The sequence below is a fragment of the Ambystoma mexicanum genome, chromosome 2q, assembly GCF_040938575.1.
Source record: "Ambystoma mexicanum isolate Mex_15411 chromosome 2q, UKY_AmexF1_1, whole genome shotgun sequence".
In the NCBI taxonomy this organism is placed as follows: Eukaryota; Metazoa; Chordata; class Amphibia; order Caudata; family Ambystomatidae; genus Ambystoma; species Ambystoma mexicanum.
The window spans coordinates 129,292,821-129,308,299 of record NC_090924.1 but is presented as its reverse complement, the minus strand read 5'-3'; the positions used below and the strand labels follow the sequence as shown (position 1 = coordinate 129,308,299).

Below are 15,479 nucleotides of genomic sequence, written 5' to 3'. Positions count from 1 at the left end.
TAACAGTGCAATTGTCTCTGTTTGAACACTTATCAAATGCCTCACGCCCAAAGCTTTACAAATGCAGCTCATCACACACACGGCGTTACAAGCATGAACACTCAGACAAGTGTGCCAGCTGAGAGGCCGTGCAGTCTGAAGATGTAAGGGCCTCTTTAGGCATTGGTATGGGACAGCCATGAATTAACAAACAAATCCAGAAAGGTGACTGAGAGCTACTTGGGACTCCTTAATGCATGGCGCAATGAGGCGGTCCGCAAAGAGGCTTAGGAAGCCCAATGTTCATCGACCATTGTCCATCCATCAGTCCAGAGTCTATAGAATTGAAAAACACATGTGTAAAAAAGTATCGGGCCAGGCACCAATCAATGGGCTCGTCCGGGATTTGAACCCGGGACCTCTCGCACCCGAAGCGAGAATCATACCCCTAGACCAACGAGCCTACACTTGCAGAGTAGTCTAGACAATATGTAGGGATTTGACTTGGCAGTTGTACCTCTTGAGGATTGTAGCACAAGAGTATCTCTTCCTAACGTTTGCTCCTAAAGCCCGTCCTCGTCCCTAAATGATGCAAAGGCTGAGCGTCTTCACAGGTCTACTCCTCATCCCGAAGGTTGGTGGACCATTGACATCAGGGTGAAAGGTGCTTGCGATACACTGTTCCTTCCTTCCTTCCTTCCTTCCTTCCTTCCTTCCTTCCTTCCTTCCTTCCTTCCTTCCTTCCTTCCTTCCTTCCTTCCTTCCTTCCTTCCTTCCTTCCTTCCTTCCTTCCTTCCTTCCTTCCTTCCTTCCTTCCTTCCTTCCTTCCTTCCTTCCTTCCTTCCTTCCTTCCTTCCTTCCTTCCTCTTATGCTGTTTATGTAATAAGAGGGGACGATACACAGAAGAGAGAGAGTGGCCCAACACACTAGACTAGCAGTCTTCTGATCAATCTGCAGCTGGCAAGGTGGGGGAAAGACTTTATTTTGCACCTGCTGGGATATGCATTGGCAGAAGCTCTGAGGGCTGGGCCTTTCCTTTTGCCTGTAAAAACAAAAAGCAGCCCTCCTCCCTCCAGCCCTGAGAGCATGGGTGTGACACTGGCAAAAGCAGCATCTCCCCTTTGGTAAAGATGACCATTGCAAAGCTGCTCACTCAGAGCTCGATCGTGCTCGATCAGGCGAGATATATTTAGGTCACCAGCAAAGTCTGTTCTCTTTTCTTGCGTAGGGTGAGCATTCACAGAGCCCAGCTTCGTTGACAAGAGTGCAAAAGGTGTATACTAAAAGCTTTCTGCTTTACTTGAGCGCCATGGCCGTTATTATATTTTGGCTGCTCCAAGCAATCTCTGTCCAGCCTATGCAAATTTCCAGCTCAAATTTTCCCAGCACTCAAAAAGTCCCTCCTCCCGCCAGCTATGCTTTCAGGAAGTTCAGCAGAAGCAGTCCAACTTCTGTTCCCAGTTCAGAGGAAAAGCTTTCTCGGGCCAGAGAAAGCCAGGGAATCACTGTACCGGCAAGTGCATTTCTTACAACTGGTAATCCCTCAGAACACAGAAATGAAGAAGCTGTATATGAAAATGTGATATTTCTTTGGTACACTAACCTATGTAACTAATATCCACCATTTCAGAGGACGGAGCGGACCCAACTGTGATCCCAGAGACCCAAATACCCAGCAGTAGGGAAAAGAAATCCTCTCTGTGCTCTGCAACATTACATACACAAAATGAAGGCGCGTGCATTTTATTATTGGCCCCATATACACAATACATGTGAGGATGCTTGCCTTCCCAGTGTATTTCTCAAGCTCTTGAGAGCATATGCTATTTCCATGGGAACGCAAATAAGTTCATACTTTACATTTGTGTGTGACAAAAGGGGAAAAAAACGATTTTGTGTAAAATGCCAGCAGAGAGTGTTTCTGCCCGGTCTCGAACGTGCTAACCACTACACTACAGAAACAACTGCTTGCATCCCTTTGTAGGGACTGGGAGAACAGGTGCAAAGGGCTTTGCAAGTGGACCTGCTTAAAGACTAATCAAATGCCTTGCGCCTGAAGCTCACACAATCCAGCCTAAAACATACGTCCTATCAAGCATGCGCACATATACAAGTATGCCTGTTGAGGGTCTATGCAGCGTACAGAGGGAAGGACATATTTCCACTTTGAGATCGGACGGCCAAAACTCACAAGCAAATCAAGGAATGTTACTGAGAGCTAACAGAGAACACAAAGTGCTTGTCGCAAGGACATGGCAGGCAAAGAGGTTCAGGAAGTGAATTGTTCATCGACTACTGCTTACCGAGAAAGCCAGAGAGTCTGTCCAATGAAAATAACATTGGAAAAAAAAAAAAGGAGCTCAAGTTACCCACCTTGATCGGGCTCCTCCGGACCTCTCGCACCCAAAGCGAGAATCATACCCCTAGACCAACGAGCCACGGTCCTGTGATCATCTGACGGAATTGTACTCAGCGTTTCCACCCCCCTTAGGCTTCGAGGCCAAGAATGCCTATTCCTGAAGTTTGTTCCTGCCGCTGAAAGCCTTGTCGGTGTATGAGCCAAATGAATGCCCCAGTCGGCACGCTCTGACTGTCTTCATAGCTCTTCTTCTCGTCCTGAAGGTGTTGGCACATTGACATCAGGATCAATGAAGCTGGTGGCACACCCTCCCTTCCATTCGCCCGTGAAGGGTACGTATAAAAGAGCTGTTGATGCACAGAAGAAGAAATCTAGCACAACACCAACGCGGTCTGCTGATCAATTGAAAGTGGACAAAGTGAGCGAGTGAGAGCCTTCATTTTGCACCGGATCTGCATTGGCAGAAGCTCTGAGGGCTAGGAATTTTCTTTTGCCCTTGAAAAAAAGAAAAATCCAATATCACATCTGCCTGGGTGCATGAACATTGCTCAGGGAAAAGCAGCGCCACCCTTCTGTAAGAAATAGCATTGCACAACTGCTCCCTCAGCTTTCCATCCAACTATACATAAGCACGCACATATGCAGGCATGCAATTTTAATTCATCACATATTCGGAGCAAATGTGAGTGCGCTCGTCTACTCAGAATTTATTTCAAAGCGTGTCAGAGGAACTGCTTCTTCCGTTGCAACTGCAAATAAGTTCATGGCTTGAGCTTCGAGATGGTGGAACATGAAAAGTGTAAAATGCCACCCTCTGCTGTTTCTGCCCGGTCTCGAACCAGGGACCTTTCGCGTGTAAGGCGAACGTGATAACCACTACACTACAGAAACTGCTGCATGCTATGCCCTCTGGCGGTTGAGAGAATAGGGTCAAGTAACAGTGCAATTGTCTCTGTTTGAACACTTATCAAATGCCTCACGCCCAAAGCTTTACAAATGCAGCTCATCACACACACGGCGTTACAAGCATGAACACTCAGACAAGTGTGCCAGCTGAGAGGCCGTGCAGTCTGAAGATGTAAGGGCCTCTTTAGGCATTGGTATGGGACAGCCATGAATTAACAAACAAATCCAGAAAGGTGACTGAGAGCTACTTGGGACTCCTTAATGCATGGCGCAATGAGGCGGTCCGCAAAGAGGCTTAGGAAGCCCAATGTTCATCGACCATTGTCCATCCATCAGTCCAGAGTCTATAGAATTGAAAAACACATGTGTAAAAAAGTATCGGGCCAGGCACCAATCAATGGGCTCGTCCGGGATTTGAACCCGGGACCTCTCGCACCCGAAGCGAGAATCATACCCCTAGACCAACGAGCCTACACTTGCAGAGTAGTCTAGACAATATGTAGGGATTTGACTTGGCAGTTGTACCTCTTGAGGATTGTAGCACAAGAGTATCTCTTCCTAACGTTTGCTCCTAAAGCCCGTCCTCGTCCCTAAATGATGCAAAGGCTGAGCGTCTTCACAGGTCTACTCCTCATCCCGAAGGTTGGTGGACCATTGACATCAGGGTGAAAGGTGCTTGCGATACACTGTTCCTTCCTTCCTTCCTTCCTTCCTTCCTTCCTTCCTTCCTTCCTTCCTTCCTTCCTTCCTTCCTTCCTTCCTTCCTTCCTTCCTTCCTTCCTTCCTTCCTTCCTTCCTTCCTTCCTTCCTTCCTTCCTTCCTTCCTTCCTTCCTTCCTTCCTTCCTTCCTTCCTTCCTTCCTTCCTTCCTTCCTTCCTTCCTTCCTTCCTTCCTTCCTTCCTTCCTTCCTTCCTCTTATGCTGTTTATGTAATAAGAGGGGACGATACACAGAAGAGAGAGAGTGGCCCAACACACTAGACTAGCAGTCTTCTGATCAATCTGCAGCTGGCAAGGTGGGGGAAAGACTTTATTTTGCACCTGCTGGGATATGCATTGGCAGAAGCTCTGAGGGCTGGGCCTTTCCTTTTGCCTGTAAAAACAAAAAGCAGCCCTCCTCCCTCCAGCCCTGAGAGCATGGGTGTGACACTGGCAAAAGCAGCATCTCCCCTTTGGTAAAGATGACCATTGCAAAGCTGCTCACTCAGAGCTCGATCGTGCTCGATCAGGCGAGATATATTTAGGTCACCAGCAAAGTCTGTTCTCTTTTCTTGCGTAGGGTGAGCATTCACAGAGCCCAGCTTCGTTGACAAGAGTGCAAAAGGTGTATACTAAAAGCTTTCTGCTTTACTTGAGCGCCATGGCCGTTATTATATTTTGGCTGCTCCAAGCAATCTCTGTCCAGCCTATGCAAATTTCCAGCTCAAATTTTCCCAGCACTCAAAAAGTCCCTCCTCCCGCCAGCTATGCTTTCAGGAAGTTCAGCAGAAGCAGTCCAACTTCTGTTCCCAGTTCAGAGGAAAAGCTTTCTCGGGCCAGAGAAAGCCAGGGAATCACTGTACCGGCAAGTGCATTTCTTACAACTGGTAATCCCTCAGAACACAGAAATGAAGAAGCTGTATATGAAAATGTGATATTTCTTTGGTACACTAACCTATGTAACTAATATCCACCATTTCAGAGGACGGAGCGGACCCAACTGTGATCCCAGAGACCCAAATACCCAGCAGTAGGGAAAAGAAATCCTCTCTGTGCTCTGCAACATTACATACACAAAATGAAGGCGCGTGCATTTTATTATTGGCCCCATATACACAATACATGTGAGGATGCTTGCCTTCCCAGTGTATTTCTCAAGCTCTTGAGAGCATATGCTATTTCCATGGGAACGCAAATAAGTTCATACTTTACATTTGTGTGTGACAAAAGGGGAAAAAAACGATTTTGTGTAAAATGCCAGCAGAGAGTGTTTCTGCCCGGTCTCGAACGTGCTAACCACTACACTACAGAAACAACTGCTTGCATCCCTTTGTAGGGACTGGGAGAACAGGTGCAAAGGGCTTTGCAAGTGGACCTGCTTAAAGACTAATCAAATGCCTTGCGCCTGAAGCTCACACAATCCAGCCTAAAACATACGTCCTATCAAGCATGCGCACATATACAAGTATGCCTGTTGAGGGTCTATGCAGCGTACAGAGGGAAGGACATATTTCCACTTTGAGATCGGACGGCCAAAACTCACAAGCAAATCAAGGAATGTTACTGAGAGCTAACAGAGAACACAAAGTGCTTGTCGCAAGGACATGGCAGGCAAAGAGGTTCAGGAAGTGAATTGTTCATCGACTACTGCTTACCGAGAAAGCCAGAGAGTCTGTCCAATGAAAATAACATTGGAAAAAAAAAAAAGGAGCTCAAGTTACCCACCTTGATCGGGCTCCTCCGGACCTCTCGCACCCAAAGCGAGAATCATACCCCTAGACCAACGAGCCACGGTCCTGTGATCATCTGACGGAATTGTACTCAGCGTTTCCACCCCCCTTAGGCTTCGAGGCCAAGAATGCCTATTCCTGAAGTTTGTTCCTGCCGCTGAAAGCCTTGTCGGTGTATGAGCCAAATGAATGCCCCAGTCGGCACGCTCTGACTGTCTTCATAGCTCTTCTTCTCGTCCTGAAGGTGTTGGCACATTGACATCAGGATCAATGAAGCTGGTGGCACACCCTCCCTTCCATTCGCCCGTGAAGGGTACGTATAAAAGAGCTGTTGATGCACAGAAGAAGAAATCTAGCACAACACCAACGCGGTCTGCTGATCAATTGAAAGTGGACAAAGTGAGCGAGTGAGAGCCTTCATTTTGCACCGGATCTGCATTGGCAGAAGCTCTGAGGGCTAGGAATTTTCTTTTGCCCTTGAAAAAAAGAAAAATCCAATATCACATCTGCCTGGGTGCATGAACATTGCTCAGGGAAAAGCAGCGCCACCCTTCTGTAAGAAATAGCAATGCACAACTGCTCCCTCAGCTTTCCATCCAACTATACATAAGCACGCACATATGCAGGCATGCAATTTTAATTCATCACATATTCGGAGCAAATGTGAGTGCGCTCGTCTACTCAGAATTTATTTCAAAGCGTGTCAGAGGAACTGCTTCTTCCGTTGCAACTGCAAATAAGTTCATGGCTTGAGCTTCGAGATGGTGGAACATGAAAAGTGTAAAATGCCACCCTCTGCTGTTTCTGCCCGGTCTCGAACCAGGGACCTTTCGCGTGTAAGGCGAACGTGATAACCACTACACTACAGAAACTGCTGCATGCTATGCCCTCTGGCGGTTGAGAGAATAGGGTCAAGTAACAGTGCAATTGTCTCTGTTTGAACACTTATCAAATGCCTCACGCCCAAAGCTTTACAAATGCAGCTCATCACACACACGGCGTTACAAGCATGAACACTCAGACAAGTGTGCCAGCTGAGAGGCCGTGCAGTCTGAAGATGTAAGGGCCTCTTTAGGCATTGGTATGGGACAGCCATGAATTAACAAACAAATCCAGAAAGGTGACTGAGAGCTACTTGGGACTCCTTAATGCATGGCGCAATGAGGCGGTCCGCAAAGAGGCTTAGGAAGCCCAATGTTCATCGACCATTGTCCATCCATCAGTCCACAGTCTATAGAATTGAAAAACACATGTGTAAAAAAGTATCGGGCCAGGCACCAATCAATGGGCTCGTCCGGGATTTGAACCCGGGACCTCTCGCACCCGAAGCGAGAATCATACCCCTAGACCAACGAGCCTACACTTGCAGAGTAATCTAGACAATATGTAGGGATTTGACTTGGCAGTTGTACCTCTTGAGGATTGTAGCACAAGAGTATCTCTTCCTAACGTTTGCTCCTAAAGCCCGTCCTCGTCCCTAAATGATGCAAAGGCTGAGCGTCTTCACAGGTCTACTCCTCATCCCGAAGGTTGGTGGACCATTGACATCAGGGTGAAAGGTGCTTGCGATACACTGTTCCTTCCTTCCTTCCTTCCTTCCTTCCTTCCTTCCTTCCTTCCTTCCTTCCTTCCTTCCTTCCTTCCTTCCTTCCTTCCTTCCTTCCTTCCTTCCTTCCTTCCTTCCTTCCTTCCTTCCTTCCTTCCTTCCTTCCTTCCTTCCTTCCTTCCTTCCTTCCTTCCTCTTATGCTGTTTATGTAATAAGAGGGGACGATACACAGAAGAGAGAGAGTGGCCCAACACACTAGACTAGCAGTCTTCTGATCAATCTGCAGCTGGCAAGGTGGGGGAGAGACTTTATTTTGCACCTGCTGGGATATGCATTGGCAGAAGCTCTGAGGGCTGGGCCTTTCCTTTTGCCTGTAAAAACAAAAAGCAGCCCTCCTCCCTCCAGCCCTGAGAGCATGGGCGTGACACTGGCAAAAGCAGCATCTCCCCTTTGGTAAAGATGACCATTGCACAGCTGCTCACTCAGAGCTCGATCGTGCTCGATCAGGCGAGATATATTTATGTCACCAGCAAAGTCTGTTCTCTTTTCTTGCGTAGGGTGAGCATTCACAGAGCCCAGCTTCGTTGACAAGAGTGCAAAAGGTGTATACTAAAAGCTTTCTGCTTTACTTGAGCGCCATGGCCGTTATTATATTTTGGCTGCTCCAAGCAATCTCTGTCCAGCCTATGCAAATTTCCAGCTCAAATTTTCCCAGCACTCAAAAAGTCCCTCCTCCCGCCAGCTATGCTTTCAGGAAGTTCAGCAGAAGCAGTCCAACTTCTGTTCCCAGTTCAGAGGAAAAGCTTTCTCGGGCCAGAGAAAGCCAGGGAATCACTGTACCGGCAAGTGCATTTCTTACAACTGGTAATCCCTCAGAACACAGAAATGAAGAAGCTGTATATGAAAATGTGATATTTCTTTGGTACACTAACCTATGTAACTAATATGCACCATTTCAGAGGACGGAGCGGACCCAACTGTGATCCCAGAGACCCAAATACCCAGCAGTAGGGAAAAGAAATCCTCTCTGTGCTCTGCAACATTACATACACAAAATGAAGGCGCGTGCATTTTATTATTGGCCCCATATACACAATACATGTGAGGATGCTTGCCTTCCCAGTGTATTTCTCAAGCTCTTGAGAGCATATGCTATTTCCATGGGAACGCAAATAAGTTCATACTTTACATTTGTGTGTGACAAAAGGGGAAAAAAACGATTTTGTGTAAAATGCCAGCAGAGAGTGTTTCTGCCCGGTCTCGAACGTGCTAACCACTACACTACAGAAACAACTGCTTGCATCCCTTTGTAGGGACTGGGAGAACAGGTGCAAAGGGCTTTGCAAGTGGACCTGCTTAAAGACTAATCAAATGCCTTGCGCCTGAAGCTCACACAATCCAGCCTAAAACATACGTCCTATCAAGCATGCGCACATATACAAGTATGCCTGTTGAGGGTCTATGCAGCGTACAGAGGGAAGGACATATTTCCACTTTGAGATCGGACGGCCAAAACTCACAAGCAAATCAAGGAATGTTACTGAGAGCTAACAGAGAACACAAAGTGCTTGTCGCAAGGACATGGCAGGCAAAGAGGTTCAGGAAGTGAATTGTTCATCGACTACTGCTTACCGAGAAAGCCAGAGAGTCTGTCCAATGAAAATAACATTGGAAAAAAAAAAAGGAGCTCAAGTTACCCACCTTGATCGGGCTCCTCCGGACCTCTCGCACCCAAAGCGAGAATCATACCCCTAGACCAACGAGCCACGGTCCTGTGATCATCTGACGGAATTGTACTCAGCGTTTCCACCCCCCTTAGGCTTCGAGGCCAAGAATGCCTATTCCTGAAGTTTGTTCCTGCCGCTGAAAGCCTTGTCGGTGTATGAGCCAAATGAATGCCCCAGTCGGCACGCTCTGACTGTCTTCATAGCTCTTCTTCTCGTCCTGAAGGTGTTGGCACATTGACATCAGGATCAATGAAGCTGGTGGCACACCCTCCCTTCCATTCGCCCGTGAAGGGTACGTATAAAAGAGCTGTTGATGCACAGAAGAAGAAATCTAGCACAACACCAACGCGGTCTGCTGATCAATTGAAAGTGGACAAAGTGAGCGAGTGAGAGCCTTCATTTTGCACCGGATCTGCATTGGCAGAAGCTCTGAGGGCTAGGAATTTTCTTTTGCCCTTGAAAAAAAGAAAAATCCAATATCACATCTGCCTGGGTGCATGAACATTGCTCAGGGAAAAGCAGCGCCACCCTTCTGTAAGAAATAGCATTGCACAACTGCTCCCTCAGCTTTCCATCCAACTATACATAAGCACGCACACATGCAGGCATGCAATTTTAATTCATCACATATTCGGAGCAAATGTGAGTGCGCTCGTCTACTCAGAATTTATTTCAAAGCGTGTCAGAGGAACTGCTTCTTCCGTTGCAACTGCAAATAAGTTCATGGCTTGAGCTTCGAGATGGTGGAACATGAAAAGTGTAAAATGCCACCCTCTGCTGTTTCTGCCCGGTCTCGAACCAGGGACCTTTCGCGTGTAAGGCGAACGTGATAACCACTACACTACAGAAACTGCTGCATGCTATGCCCTCTGGCGGTTGAGAGAATAGGGTCAAGTAACAGTGCAATTGTCTCTGTTTGAACACTTATCAAATGCCTCACGCCCAAAGCTTTACAAATGCAGCTCATCACACACACGGCGTTACAAGCATGAACACTCAGACAAGTGTGCCAGCTGAGAGGCCGTGCAGTCTGAAGATGTAAGGGCCTCTTTAGGCATTGGTATGGGACAGCCATGAATTAACAAACAAATCCAGAAAGGTGACTGAGAGCTACTTGGGACTCCTTAATGCATGGCGCAATGAGGCGGTCCGCAAAGAGGCTTAGGAAGCCCAATGTTCATCGACCATTGTCCATCCATCAGTCCAGAGTCTATAGAATTGAAAAACACATGTGTAAAAAAGTATCGGGCCAGGCACCAATCAATGGGCTCGTCCGGGATTTGAACCCGGGACCTCTCGCACCCGAAGCGAGAATCATACCCCTAGACCAACGAGCCTACACTTGCAGAGTAGTCTAGACAATATGTAGGGATTTGACTTGGCAGTTGTACCTCTTGAGGATTGTAGCACAAGAGTATCTCTTCCTAACGTTTGCTCCTAAAGCCCGTCCTCGTCCCTAAATGATGCAAAGGCTGAGCGTCTTCACAGGTCTACTCCTCATCCCGAAGGTTGGTGGACCATTGACATCAGGGTGAAAGGTGCTTGCGATACACTGTTCCTTCCTTCCTTCCTTCCTTCCTTCCTTCCTTCCTTCCTTCCTTCCTTCCTTCCTTCCTTCCTTCCTTCCTTCCTTCCTTCCTTCCTTCCTTCCTTCCTTCCTTCCTTCCTTCCTTCCTTCCTTCCTTCCTTCCTTCCTTCCTTCCTTCCTTCCTTCCTTCCTTCCTTCCTTCCTTCCTTCCTTCCTTCCTCTTATGCTGTTTATGTAATAAGAGGGGACGATACACAGAAGAGAGAGAGTGGCCCAACACACTAGACTAGCAGTCTTCTGATCAATCTGCAGCTGGCAAGGTGGGGGAAAGACTTTATTTTGCACCTGCTGGGATATGCATTGGCAGAAGCTCTGAGGGCTGGGCCTTTCCTTTTGCCTGTAAAAACAAAAAGCAGCCCTCCTCCCTCCAGCCCTGAGAGCATGGGTGTGACACTGGCAAAAGCAGCATCTCCCCTTTGGTAAAGATGACCATTGCAAAGCTGCTCACTCAGAGCTCGATCGTGCTCGATCAGGCGAGATATATTTAGGTCACCAGCAAAGTCTGTTCTCTTTTCTTGCGTAGGGTGAGCATTCACAGAGCCCAGCTTCGTTGACAAGAGTGCAAAAGGTGTATACTAAAAGCTTTCTGCTTTACTTGAGCGCCATGGCCGTTATTATATTTTGGCTGCTCCAAGCAATCTCTGTCCAGCCTATGCAAATTTCCAGCTCAAATTTTCCCAGCACTCAAAAAGTCCCTCCTCCCGCCAGCTATGCTTTCAGGAAGTTCAGCAGAAGCAGTCCAACTTCTGTTCCCAGTTCAGAGGAAAAGCTTTCTCGGGCCAGAGAAAGCCAGGGAATCACTGTACCGGCAAGTGCATTTCTTACAACTGGTAATCCCTCAGAACACAGAAATGAAGAAGCTGTATATGAAAATGTGATATTTCTTTGGTACACTAACCTATGTAACTAATATGCACCATTTCAGAGGACGGAGCGGACCCAACTGTGATCCCAGAGACCCAAATACCCAGCAGTAGGGAAAAGAAATCCTCTCTGTGCTCTGCAACATTACATACACAAAATGAAGGCGCGTGCATTTTATTATTGGCCCCATATACACAATACATGTGAGGATGCTTGCCTTCCCAGTGTATTTCTCAAGCTCTTGAGAGCATATGCTATTTCCATGGGAACGCAAATAAGTTCATACTTTACATTTGTGTGTGACAAAAGGGGAAAAAAACGATTTTGTGTAAAATGCCAGCAGAGAGTGTTTCTGCCCGGTCTCGAACGTGCTAACCACTACACTACAGAAACAACTGCTTGCATCCCTTTGTAGGGACTGGGAGAACAGGTGCAAAGGGCTTTGCAAGTGGACCTGCTTAAAGACTAATCAAATGCCTTGCGCCTGAAGCTCACACAATCCAGCCTAAAACATACGTCCTATCAAGCATGCGCACATATACAAGTATGCCTGTTGAGGGTCTATGCAGCGTACAGAGGGAAGGACATATTTCCACTTTGAGATCGGACGGCCAAAACTCACAAGCAAATCAAGGAATGTTACTGAGAGCTAACAGAGAACACAAAGTGCTTGTCGCAAGGACATGGCAGGCAAAGAGGTTCAGGAAGTGAATTGTTCATCGACTACTGCTTACCGAGAAAGCCAGAGAGTCTGTCCAATGAAAATAACATTGGAAAAAAAAAAAGGAGCTCAAGTTACCCACCTTGATCGGGCTCCTCCGGACCTCTCGCACCCAAAGCGAGAATCATACCCCTAGACCAACGAGCCACGGTCCTGTGATCATCTGACGGAATTGTACTCAGCGTTTCCACCCCCCTTAGGCTTCGAGGCCAAGAATGCCTATTCCTGAAGTTTGTTCCTGCCGCTGAAAGCCTTGTCGGTGTATGAGCCAAATGAATGCCCCAGTCGGCACGCTCTGACTGTCTTCATAGCTCTTCTTCTCGTCCTGAAGGTGTTGGCACATTGACATCAGGATCAATGAAGCTGGTGGCACACCCTCCCTTCCATTCGCCCGTGAAGGGTACGTATAAAAGAGCTGTTGATGCACAGAAGAAGAAATCTAGCATAACACCAACGCGGTCTGCTGATCAATTGAAAGTGGACAAAGTGAGCGAGTGAGAGCCTTCATTTTGCACCGGATCTGCATTGGCAGAAGCTCTGAGGGCTAGGAATTTTCTTTTGCCCTTGAAAAAAAGAAAAATCCAATATCACATCTGCCTGGGTGCATGAACATTGCTCAGGGAAAAGCAGCGCCACCCTTCTGTAAGAAATAGCATTGCACAACTGCTCCCTCAGCTTTCCATCCAACTATACATAAGCACGCACATATGCAGGCATGCAATTTTAATTCATCACATATTCGGAGCAAATGTGAGTGCGCTCGTCTACTCAGAATTTATTTCAAAGCGTGTCAGAGGAACTGCTTCTTCCGTTGCAACTGCAAATAAGTTCATGGCTTGAGCTTCGAGATGGTGGAACATGAAAAGTGTAAAATGCCACCCTCTGCTGTTTCTGCCCGGTCTCGAACCAGGGACCTTTCGCGTGTAAGGCGAACGTGATAACCACTACACTACAGAAACTGCTGCATGCTATGCCCTCTGGCGGTTGAGAGAATAGGGTCAAGTAACAGTGCAATTGTCTCTGTTTGAACACTTATCAAATGCCTCACGCCCAAAGCTTTACAAATGCAGCTCATCACACACACGGCGTTACAAGCATGAACACTCAGACAAGTGTGCCAGCTGAGAGGCCGTGCAGTCTGAAGATGTAAGGGCCTCTTTAGGCATTGGTATGGGACAGCCATGAATTAACAAACAAATCCAGAAAGGTGACTGAGAGCTACTTGGGACTCCTTAATGCATGGCGCAATGAGGCGGTCCGCAAAGAGGCTTAGGAAGCCCAATGTTCATCGACCATTGTCCATCCATCAGTCCAGAGTCTATAGAATTGAAAAACACATGTGTAAAAAAGTATCGGGCCAGGCACCAATCAATGGGCTCGTCCGGGATTTGAACCCGGGACCTCTCGCACCCGAAGCGAGAATCATACCCCTAGACCAACGAGCCTACACTTGCAGAGTAGTCTAGACAATATGTAGGGATTTGACTTGGCAGTTGTACCTCTTGAGGATTGTAGCACAAGAGTATCTCTTCCTAACGTTTGCTCCTAAAGCCCGTCCTCGTCCCTAAATGATGCAAAGGCTGAGCGTCTTCACAGGTCTACTCCTCATCCCGAAGGTTGGTGGACCATTGACATCAGGGTGAAAGGTGCTTGCGATACACTGTTCCTTCCTTCCTTCCTTCCTTCCTTCCTTCCTTCCTTCCTTCCTTCCTTCCTTCCTTCCTTCCTTCCTTCCTTCCTTCCTTCCTTCCTTCCTTCCTTCCTTCCTTCCTTCCTTCCTTCCTTCCTTCCTTCCTTCCTTCCTTCCTTCCTTCCTTCCTTCCTTCCTTCCTTCCTTCCTTCCTTCCTTCCTTCCTTCCTTCCTTCCTTCCTTCCTTCCTTCCTTCCTTCCTTCCTTCCTTCCTTCCTCTTATGCTGTTTATGTAATAAGAGGGGACGATACACAGAAGAGAGAGAGTGGCCCAACACACTAGACTAGCAGTCTTCTGATCAATCTGCAGCTGGCAAGGTGGGGGAAAGACTTTATTTTGCACCTGCTGGGATATGCATTGGCAGAAGCTCTGAGGGCTGGGCCTTTCCTTTTGCCTGTAAAAACAAAAAGCAGCCCTCCTCCCTCCAGCCCTGAGAGCATGGGTGTGACACTGGCAAAAGCAGCATCTCCCCTTTGGTAAAGATGACCATTGCAAAGCTGCTCACTCAGAGCTCGATCGTGCTCGATCAGGCGAGATATATTTAGGTCACCAGCAAAGTCTGTTCTCTTTTCTTGCGTAGGGTGAGCATTCACAGAGCCCAGCTTCGTTGACAAGAGTGCAAAAGGTGTATACTAAAAGCTTTCTGCTTTACTTGAGCGCCATGGCCGTTATTATATTTTGGCTGCTCCAAGCAATCTCTGTCCAGCCTATGCAAATTTCCAGCTCAAATTTTCCCAGCACTCAAAAAGTCCCTCCTCCCGCCAGCTATGCTTTCAGGAAGTTCAGCAGAAGCAGTCCAACTTCTGTTCCCAGTTCAGAGGAAAAGCTTTCTCGGGCCAGAGAAAGCCAGGGAATCACTGTACCGGCAAGTGCATTTCTTACAACTGGTAATCCCTCAGAACACAGAAATGAAGAAGCTGTATATGAAAATGTGATATTTCTTTGGTACACTAACCTATGTAACTAATATCCACCATTTCAGAGGACGGAGCGGACCCAACTGTGATCCCAGAGACCCAAATACCCAGCAGTAGGGAAAAGAAATCCTCTCTGTGCTCTGCAACATTACATACACAAAATGAAGGCGCGTGCATTTTATTATTGGCCCCATATACACAATACATGTGAGGATGCTTGCCTTCCCAGTGTATTTCTCAAGCTCTTGAGAGCATATGCTATTTCCATGGGAACGCAAATAAGTTCATACTTTACATTTGTGTGTGACAAAAGGGGAAAAAAACGATTTTGTGTAAAATGCCAGCAGAGAGTGTTTCTGCCCGGTCTCGAACGTGCTAACCACTACACTACAGAAACAACTGCTTGCATCCCTTTGTAGGGACTGGGAGAACAGGTGCAAAGGGCTTTGCAAGTGGACCTGCTTAAAGACTAATCAAATGCCTTGCGCCTGAAGCTCACACAATCCAGCCTAAAACATACGTCCTATCAAGCATGCGCACATATACAAGTATGCCTGTTGAGGGTCTATGCAGCGTACAGAGGGAAGGACATATTTCCACTTTGAGATCGGACGGCCAAAACTCACAAGCAAATCAAGGAATGTTACTGAGAGCTAACAGAGAACACAAAGTGCTTGTCGCAAGGACATGGCAGGCAAAGAGGTTCAGGAAGTGAATTGTTCATCGACTACTGCTTACCGAGAAAGCCAGAG

General features: G+C 47.3%; 9 non-coding genes across 9 annotated transcripts; all 9 read right to left on the bottom strand.

Moving 5' to 3' along the window:
• Window positions 1-370: 370 nt before the first annotated feature.
• Window positions 371-442, bottom strand: TRNAP-CGG (transfer RNA proline (anticodon CGG)). Its single transcript has one exon. It is a non-coding gene; the product is annotated as a tRNA-Pro (tRNA).
• Window positions 443-3,157: 2,715 nt separating this feature from the next.
• On the bottom strand, window positions 3,158-3,230 carry TRNAV-UAC (transfer RNA valine (anticodon UAC)). The gene has a single exon. It is a non-coding gene; the product is annotated as a tRNA-Val (tRNA).
• A 414-nt stretch (window positions 3,231-3,644) lies between these two features.
• On the bottom strand, window positions 3,645-3,716 carry TRNAP-CGG (transfer RNA proline (anticodon CGG)). Its single transcript has one exon. It is a non-coding gene; the product is annotated as a tRNA-Pro (tRNA).
• A 2,755-nt stretch (window positions 3,717-6,471) lies between these two features.
• TRNAV-UAC (transfer RNA valine (anticodon UAC)) lies at window positions 6,472-6,544 on the bottom strand. Its single transcript has one exon. It is a non-coding gene; the product is annotated as a tRNA-Val (tRNA).
• Window positions 6,545-6,958: 414 nt separating this feature from the next.
• Window positions 6,959-7,030, bottom strand: TRNAP-CGG (transfer RNA proline (anticodon CGG)). Its single transcript has one exon. It is a non-coding gene; the product is annotated as a tRNA-Pro (tRNA).
• A 2,694-nt stretch (window positions 7,031-9,724) lies between these two features.
• On the bottom strand, window positions 9,725-9,797 carry TRNAV-UAC (transfer RNA valine (anticodon UAC)). Its single transcript has one exon. It is a non-coding gene; the product is annotated as a tRNA-Val (tRNA).
• Window positions 9,798-10,211: 414 nt separating this feature from the next.
• TRNAP-CGG (transfer RNA proline (anticodon CGG)) lies at window positions 10,212-10,283 on the bottom strand. The gene has a single exon. It is a non-coding gene; the product is annotated as a tRNA-Pro (tRNA).
• Window positions 10,284-13,005: 2,722 nt separating this feature from the next.
• TRNAV-UAC (transfer RNA valine (anticodon UAC)) lies at window positions 13,006-13,078 on the bottom strand. Its single transcript has one exon. It is a non-coding gene; the product is annotated as a tRNA-Val (tRNA).
• A 414-nt stretch (window positions 13,079-13,492) lies between these two features.
• Window positions 13,493-13,564, bottom strand: TRNAP-CGG (transfer RNA proline (anticodon CGG)). Its single transcript has one exon. It is a non-coding gene; the product is annotated as a tRNA-Pro (tRNA).
• Between the last annotated feature and the right edge of the window lie 1,915 nt (window positions 13,565-15,479).